The 7,500-nt window shown below is 45.9% G+C and overlaps 1 protein-coding gene across 1 annotated transcript in view; it reads right to left on the minus strand.

The window, feature by feature from the left end:
* LOC307073733 (calsyntenin-2-like) overlaps positions 1–7,500 on the minus strand; it is a 212,852-nt gene that overhangs the window by 119,841 nt on the left and 85,511 nt on the right. The gene's annotated exons all lie outside the window — the stretch shown is intronic.

Raw genomic sequence — 7,500 nt, forward strand, 5'->3', positions numbered from 1 at the left:
ATGGGACCCATCGCTCCTCCATAGTCTATTGGGTTAGTCACGAGTCGTGATTTGCATACGGTTGATTCAGGTTTATGTGCAACACTGCGGTAACATATTCAATCGTGGTGGGAAAAAAAACATTATGTCTTATTAATCTTCGACTCAACCACTTCGATTCACATATATGTGAAGTAAGAGGCAGATGTGACTAACATATGTAAAACAAACAGCTGTGTGTGCAGGGGCTCGGGGAAGCCTGGAAACAAGCAAGCACTACGCCAATGAATATTCATGGGAACCACTGACCCAAAATGCAGCGACCCCAGTGCACTTAGAGGAAATCACTAACAGTGCCTTCCGATACACCAACACATTCATGTGTATTACATCTGCATATACGTATTCATGACTTTTGGCTCTTTCACAATAAAATAAAGTAATACAATTACACTGCTTGGCAATTTGGCAAATGCCAACTCTAAAGGCGTTTTGAAACAGATGCTAGTAAGTTGAACGTTAAAGAGCAAAATGACTATAAAATACTGAATTGACTTGTTTTATGAGAAAATCCAATGCAAACCGCGACCCAACCAGCATTTGAAGTTTGATGAAACTACCAGAGCTAACATCCATGTTGGTCATTCACGACCCAGGTGGCGGGAAAAGTAATGCTTTGAGCTATAAATAGAGGATTAAAATGAAGCCACGCTGTTCTTATTTAATTAATGGAGTCTTTAATGGCCTCTTTCTCTCCCAGAGGTCCATCCATCTGAAAGCTAGGACAATTGTGTTGCTGTACAGTCCAGGACGTGGCTGCGTCTCCAGCACCTGTGCCTGGGTTAATCATGGGGTGGCCTACTTGTGGTCCTCACCGTGGCCTACGACGTCGTCAGACCAAGAAACAAACACACATGGGGGATTTATAAGCTGTTTACAATTGTGCGTCTTTGTTTGTGTCTGAACAAAGAGAGTAAGAGACTCCCTCTATGGTGTTGATGATGAGAGGATGAACTGTGTAACGGGCGCTGAGTGCTGAAGATCCGACACCATGTGGTGTGTGTGATTCCAGTGTCACGTAGACCCGCCTCTCGCTCGCCAGGCGTAATCCACGGCATTGTTCTGGATTAATTACCCATGAACCCCTTCATGCTGTCTACTGCTCAGATTCACTGTGTGATTAGCTTGTGCCTCCCCTTTCTCCTCCCTCCCTCCCCCAGCCTCCACGCCCCCTGCAACAGAACTGAAGAGGCAACTCCATCTTCAGGAGATTAGCAGCACAGACAGATATGCTGCTTGAGACTCAGGAAGTAGCGCTTTACTGGATGGAAGTGTGTCTGTGGTTGTGTGTGTGTGTGGGGGGGAGTGTGTATGTGACTGTGTGTGAGGGGGGGCAGGGAGGGGTTGGGGTTGTTGAATATAATCAACCGGCGGTGCAATCAGTTAGCGGATAAGAACTCTCCTGGGATACATTTCAGCCAATCGAAACCGTCGTCGGAAATCGCTAATGCTCAAACAGTAAGTGATTAGCTGCGCAACGCGCAGCGCTGACTTAAATCAAAAACTAAACACTGTTAAATCCCTAATCGATAGGAAGGAAACATAAAGCGCCTGGCAGACAGTGCCGTCCGCGTCAGGTGATGTGATTGTACAGAATCGGTTCGCCTGGAACCAATTGTATCTTCATTCAGCATAAAAATAGACACTCTCATTTGTAATTGTTTTCCTCTGGGCTGTGTTTGAACTGTGACCACACTGGGCAGTTCGCTCACCTGCCAGGCTCTACGGCGTTTCTCCCACTGGCAGCGTCGCGTTAAAGAGTCTGCCGATTAGACAGCGCCCGGGGAGGTGCACTCTAAGGCGACCTCAATTTCTGCAAACAAACACCGTGATTTGGTGCTGAACACATTCACTAAATGGCAAACGATAACCTGCGCTCGGGAGGACGGGAGACAGAGGTCGGAACGCCAGGAAGTCAGCGCCTCTGCCTCTCGCCAGCTAAATGGGAAAACACAATTAGCTGCGGAAAGGGAGCGCTTGTGTTTGCGTCTGGAGAGCTTTGGTGATTTCAATCGCCGTGCCCGTGTTGTGCTCCAATTCATCAGGTTGCGCTGGCCCTGGTCTGTCCCGTGTTGTTTATTTTTGTTTCTGTTGTTGTTGTTTTTAAGACCTGAGCCACGATTCAAACAGTATACCGTGTAGACCCTGTGACACAGGGAGCCCGGCTCTTCAGAGGATACATGAAGGCTTGCATATGGAGATCATTCCACCGCCGTTGTAAAGCTGTCGAGAGACACGATTTTGTATGAATATCCAAGTTTGGTTCAGTCTATATTGAATCTACATAAAAACATGTGGCTTGATGAACGTGTAATATATTGCCGCAGTGCCTTCACCGGGTGATAATTGCGTTACGGTGACAGCTCAATCATAACAGAAGAGGAAGCGCTTCCGGGGGGAAAGCGGGACGACTCAAAGTGTGAAGCGACAGTGTCACCTGCCGCGGTTCGAGACAATGCATTTACTTTAGTGCAGAAAATGATTAAATTCAACCACAGACAGAAAAAGAAGATTTATACAATTCTGTAATAACAGCTTTCACAGGTAATTTCATCTCTGTCCATTAAATGGGCAGAGTTAAAGGGCACATAATCATTTTCCCCTGTAAATCAAATGCGCCACAGCGCATGATACAGTTATCTCTAGGCTAATCCAATCAGCCGAGTGACAGCTAAAAGGTGAACACCGCCGCCACCGCAACACACACACACACACACACACACACACACACACACACACACACACACACACACACACACACACACACACACACACACACACACACACATTCTCCTCATTCCCCACCAGCTGTTGGTCAAGTCACGGTTTCCTCCCGCCGACCATTTCAGTGGAAATCAGTCGTCGGCAGCGTGCCGTGACTCGACACGTCGCTCAGAGCGCGGTCGCGACGGGCCGCCATAATGGCTTATTAATTTCTGACCGGAGCAGCAGTGCCTGCGCCGGCGGTGAATGTGGGGCGGGAAGTCGCCACGGGTTAAAGGAATGCAGGGGAGGGGGAGAGGGAGGTCTGAAAGGTGGAGGATTTGAGGGGTTGGGGGGAGGGGGGGAGGGGGGCTGGTAGACCAGTGAGTAAGAGAAACAGTTACAATTAAAAAGGAATGTGTTGGAAATTAAACCCTGATAGATAAGGTCACCCAACGAGGGCTGTGATGAATACATTAGCATAATGAGAAGCCAGCACGCTGCAGCAAGAGCGCCATTACTGCGACCGGTCGGGGCAATTACGGCGGCGTTAGGACCCGGGCCGGGTCAGCCAGGGGGGCAAAGCGGTGTCCATCAACACGTCACTGTGAAACACCCTAAACCGCCCCTGTAACCGGGGGGGAGAGAACCCGCAAATGCTGTTCTGATGGGAATAAAATAGGTTCACCGAGCTGAGGATTGGTGACCGTTGGTAAAGTAAATAGTAGCAGATTCATATTGATGTATAATGTATATAAAACTGTTAATCTAGTTATAATTATAAGCTAATATATTTTTTGTTTTTATAAAATTATATTTTTATTAAAAAAAATTCAACTTTGTAATTTTTTTATATAATTACATTTTTTTAAGCTATTTAAATGTATTTTCAATACAAAGTTGAACACTTAAAGGGCCCACTATTCGCCCTAAAACATGCTAAACAGTTTTTTGTTGTCCTTTAATGCAAACCTAGCAAGCTAACACCCCCAAACCACCAATACCATAATACACCCACCCCCCCACCCCATCCCTCCACAGTTCCCGCTTTATGTTAGAATGCCTGCAAGGTGTAGATTGTCTTTTCTTGAGGTGTTGAGCTCTCTTCCTCTCACCTCCAGCTAGTAAAGATGAAGTAGGATCACGCCGCAGGGCTTGGAGTTATGTAGGCAGCCGTGTAGCTAAGCTAACCATTGTGATCCCGCTCCGCGCCGACCTACCTGCACGTACTTGAGTGCGGAGGTCGCCTCCAGATATTGCTCTGTGAATTGCTATATATCTGGCTTTGTGCGTATGTGTGTGTGTGTGTGTGTGTGTGTGTGTGGGTGTGTGAGGTAGCTTCTTTATCGCCGAAGGCAGGTTGTGCACGGTTCTGGCTACAATCTGGGTGAATGGTCTCATAGGGAGGCAGCCATGGGCTGAGCCTTGGCATCTATGCCTGTACGTGTTTTTGTGTGCCTTTATGTATCTGTATGCATTTGTTTGTGTGTGTGAGTGTGCATAGGTGTGTGTGTGTGTGTGTGTGTGTGTGTGTGTGTGTGTGTGTGTGTGTGTGTGTGTGTGTGTGTGGGTGCATTTGTTTGATCGTGTCTGCATGTGTGTTTGGGTGTGTCTGCATGTGTGTGTGTGTGTGTGTGTGTATGTGTGTGTATGTGTGCGTTTGTTTTTGTTTGAGTGTATGTGTTCTTGCCTGTGCTTGTGTGTGAGTGTGTGTGTGTTTGTGTGTGTTTGTGTGTTCCTGATTGTACATGCGTCTGTGTGTGTCTGTAGGCGGTTTCTGGAAATGCTGATCAGTGTTGTGGAGGCACCCTGCAGAGCGAGCCTCACACGCAGAAGATGTGAATTCGGCACCACACCCCGCCTAAGAGCGGAAAATAACAACAACACTTAACACAGACCCAGCTCCACATGTAATATCACAGAATATGGCTATGACTTTACCAAAAAATGCTTGCGTAAGAGCTCATTGCCTCTTTTCACTCTCTCTCTTCCTAACTCTCTATCACTTCCTCTGTCTGACTGTCTGAATGTCTGTCTGTCTGTCATTGCTCCTACTTATTCTCACCCTGTCCCTCCCCCTCTCTCTTTCCCCCGGGTCCTGGTCCTGGAGCCACCAGGACCAGGACCCGGGGGATGGACTAGGGGAACACGAGCACCGGCACACACATACGCCGCCGCCAAACACTCAATGGCCGTCTGGCTAATTTGTGCTTGTTTTGTTGCTGTGCATCTGCAGAAGGGGGTAGGTTGTGGAATGATGGGGAGGGAAAACAGAGAGTGAGACAGAGAGGGAGAGAGGAGAGGGAGACACAGAGAGAGGAGAGGGAGAGGGAGGGAGGGAGGGAGGGAGGGAGAGAGAGAGAGAGAGAGAGAGAGAGAGAGAGAGAGAGAAAGAAAGAAAGAGAAAGAGAGGGGGAGAGGGACTGAGAAAGAGAGGAGAGGTTGAGAGAGAGTGGGGGAGAGAGAGACAGAGAAAGAAAAGAGGAGAGGGAGAAGAGAAAGAGAGGAGAGGGAGAGAGAGCCTGACAGAGGGAGAGAGGGAAGGGGAGAGGGAGGGAAAGAGAGAGGGAGAAGGAGAGGGAGAGAGAGGACAGGACAATATTTGAGAGAGTGTGGACGAGGATGACCAGGCAATACGGCCTCATTACATAAACACACACTCTCAGCGTGTCTAAAAGCAAACATAATGACTGAAAGTAGCATCATAGGGAGCTGAAAGTATAGATTTTCTCCCGCCATTACCCCATGTATGGGTTTGACCCCCACCCTCAAACAACATTACAGCGAAAAGTGAGTAGTCCTCATGATTAGACCGGCCTTGTCCCGGAGCATTAATCCATGGGCAATTTGAGAAGCAGCATTTTACTCCATCATGGATGTACAATCAGGCACATTCAGGAAAAATGCCGACACGCTGGTTCATGCAACCGCAGAGCAGCTAAATGTCGAAAAAATGTGCATTAAAAGGTGGTCAGGGAAATAATGGCGGCTTTTTGGATATTGTAAAGGCTCTTTACAATACCGCCTAAGGTTCTGGAGAAACAATTACTGTAGTTGAGAGGTTGTGCTTTCTAACACAAATGACTCATTTGTAAGGACTCATTTGGATTGTACCGCATTATGGTTTATAATGTTGTTTATGTTTAATCTACTGTAGTTTATTAAAAGCATTTCCTGTATGCAGTGCAAAAAGCATGAATTGTTTATTTTAATGTGATAGCGTGTGTTTTGATTGGTTATAAGCCCTAGCAGTACAACGTGTTGCCACCCACGTAACACCTGCGGATGCTTCTGTTTTGCTTTGTGCTAATTGAAAATTAAATAACGAGCAATTCTCGTCCTTCGTAAATGCACCCTAAATGCTGTTCTTGTATAAAACTGTTTTTTATTGTGTGTGTGTAATGGAGACTGCACTTCACTTCTTGGCAATTTATTCATAGTTGCCGTGTTATAATTGCATTTTTGTAACAATTTAGTACAACTTCTTGCACATAATTACTTAGGTAGGTTGTGATGTTTAAAAGCATTTTGCTAATTGATTTTCACTCTAAGGCTCTCTTTAAAGAGATTCAGAAGATATAGACTGAGAACTCAAATCAATTTCAAATGACCTTTGCAAAAACAAAGTATGCCTAACAAAGAAGCGTGCCCTGGGTGATGTTCTCCGTGAAATAATACAACCCTGAAGTCCCAGGAAGAGATGGGAACTAATGGCCACATTGATTTTGAATAAATCCTTTTGTGAGTGTGCTTTTCCCCAACAAACAGGCCATGTTAAGCCTATTCGCCAAGGCACATAATCAGTCGCATAATTTTTCGAAACAATCTGTTATATTGAAGACATTTATCGATACATCGACAATGTTTCAAACTATTGTAAAATGGGTTCAATACAGGGTTCTGGGGAGATATATATGGTGCAGAGGTAATTGAGGGACCAATATCAATAACAACCACAAAGGACTGCATTTCGACATAATCTATAGCTTGCTTCTTCTGACATACTTTGGCCATCGACTCACTAGTGTGAGGTTACGTTCCAGACCCTTGGCCTAACACCTTTGACTAAAGCAAAAACTGACAGAAGATCACAGTTCAGTTAATGATTTTGTTTTCTGTGAGTTACGCACATCCTGCCCATTCTTTATTATACCTGGGTTAATTTAAAGTAAATACAGAAAGAAAAATTAGTTTTATCACAGACTTCACCTAAATCAGAATCTCAGGCCACATCCTGCACGAAGTCCCCAAGCTATGATACTATATGAATGTTAGGCTAAGCACTGAAAGCTCAAGGAATGATATCCCTGCTTCTGCTGCTTACAACATGACCTGCCAATCACCAGCCTTATTTGAGCAGGGATACTAAAGGAAGGACTGAACAGGCTCAGAAAGAAGGTTTCTAAATAAGAAGCCTGCTCCATCCTTTCCTCGCTATATCCATAGAGCCAGTTAGCTGTGTAATGAGCAGCAGTGGGCGGCTTGTGCATGTCTACCATGTTTGTGTGAGATTTGACTGGTGTGTCAGTGTGTGTGTGTGTGTGTGTGTGTGTGTGTGTGTATGTGTGTGCGTGCAGATTTACTGATGTGCGTGTGTGTGTGTGTATGTGTGTTTGTATGTGTGTGTGTGTGTGTGTGTGTGTGTGTGTGTGTGTGTGTGTGTGTGTGCATGTGCATGTGGGGGGATGCTTTGTGTGTGTGTGTGTGTGTGTGAACCTCTGAGAATGTACTGGCATGTAGGGTGAGTGTGTGTGTGTG

Source organism: Pollachius pollachius, assembly GCF_949987615.1.
Source record: "Pollachius pollachius genome assembly, chromosome: 3".
Classification (NCBI taxonomy): domain Eukaryota; kingdom Metazoa; phylum Chordata; class Actinopteri; order Gadiformes; family Gadidae; genus Pollachius; species Pollachius pollachius.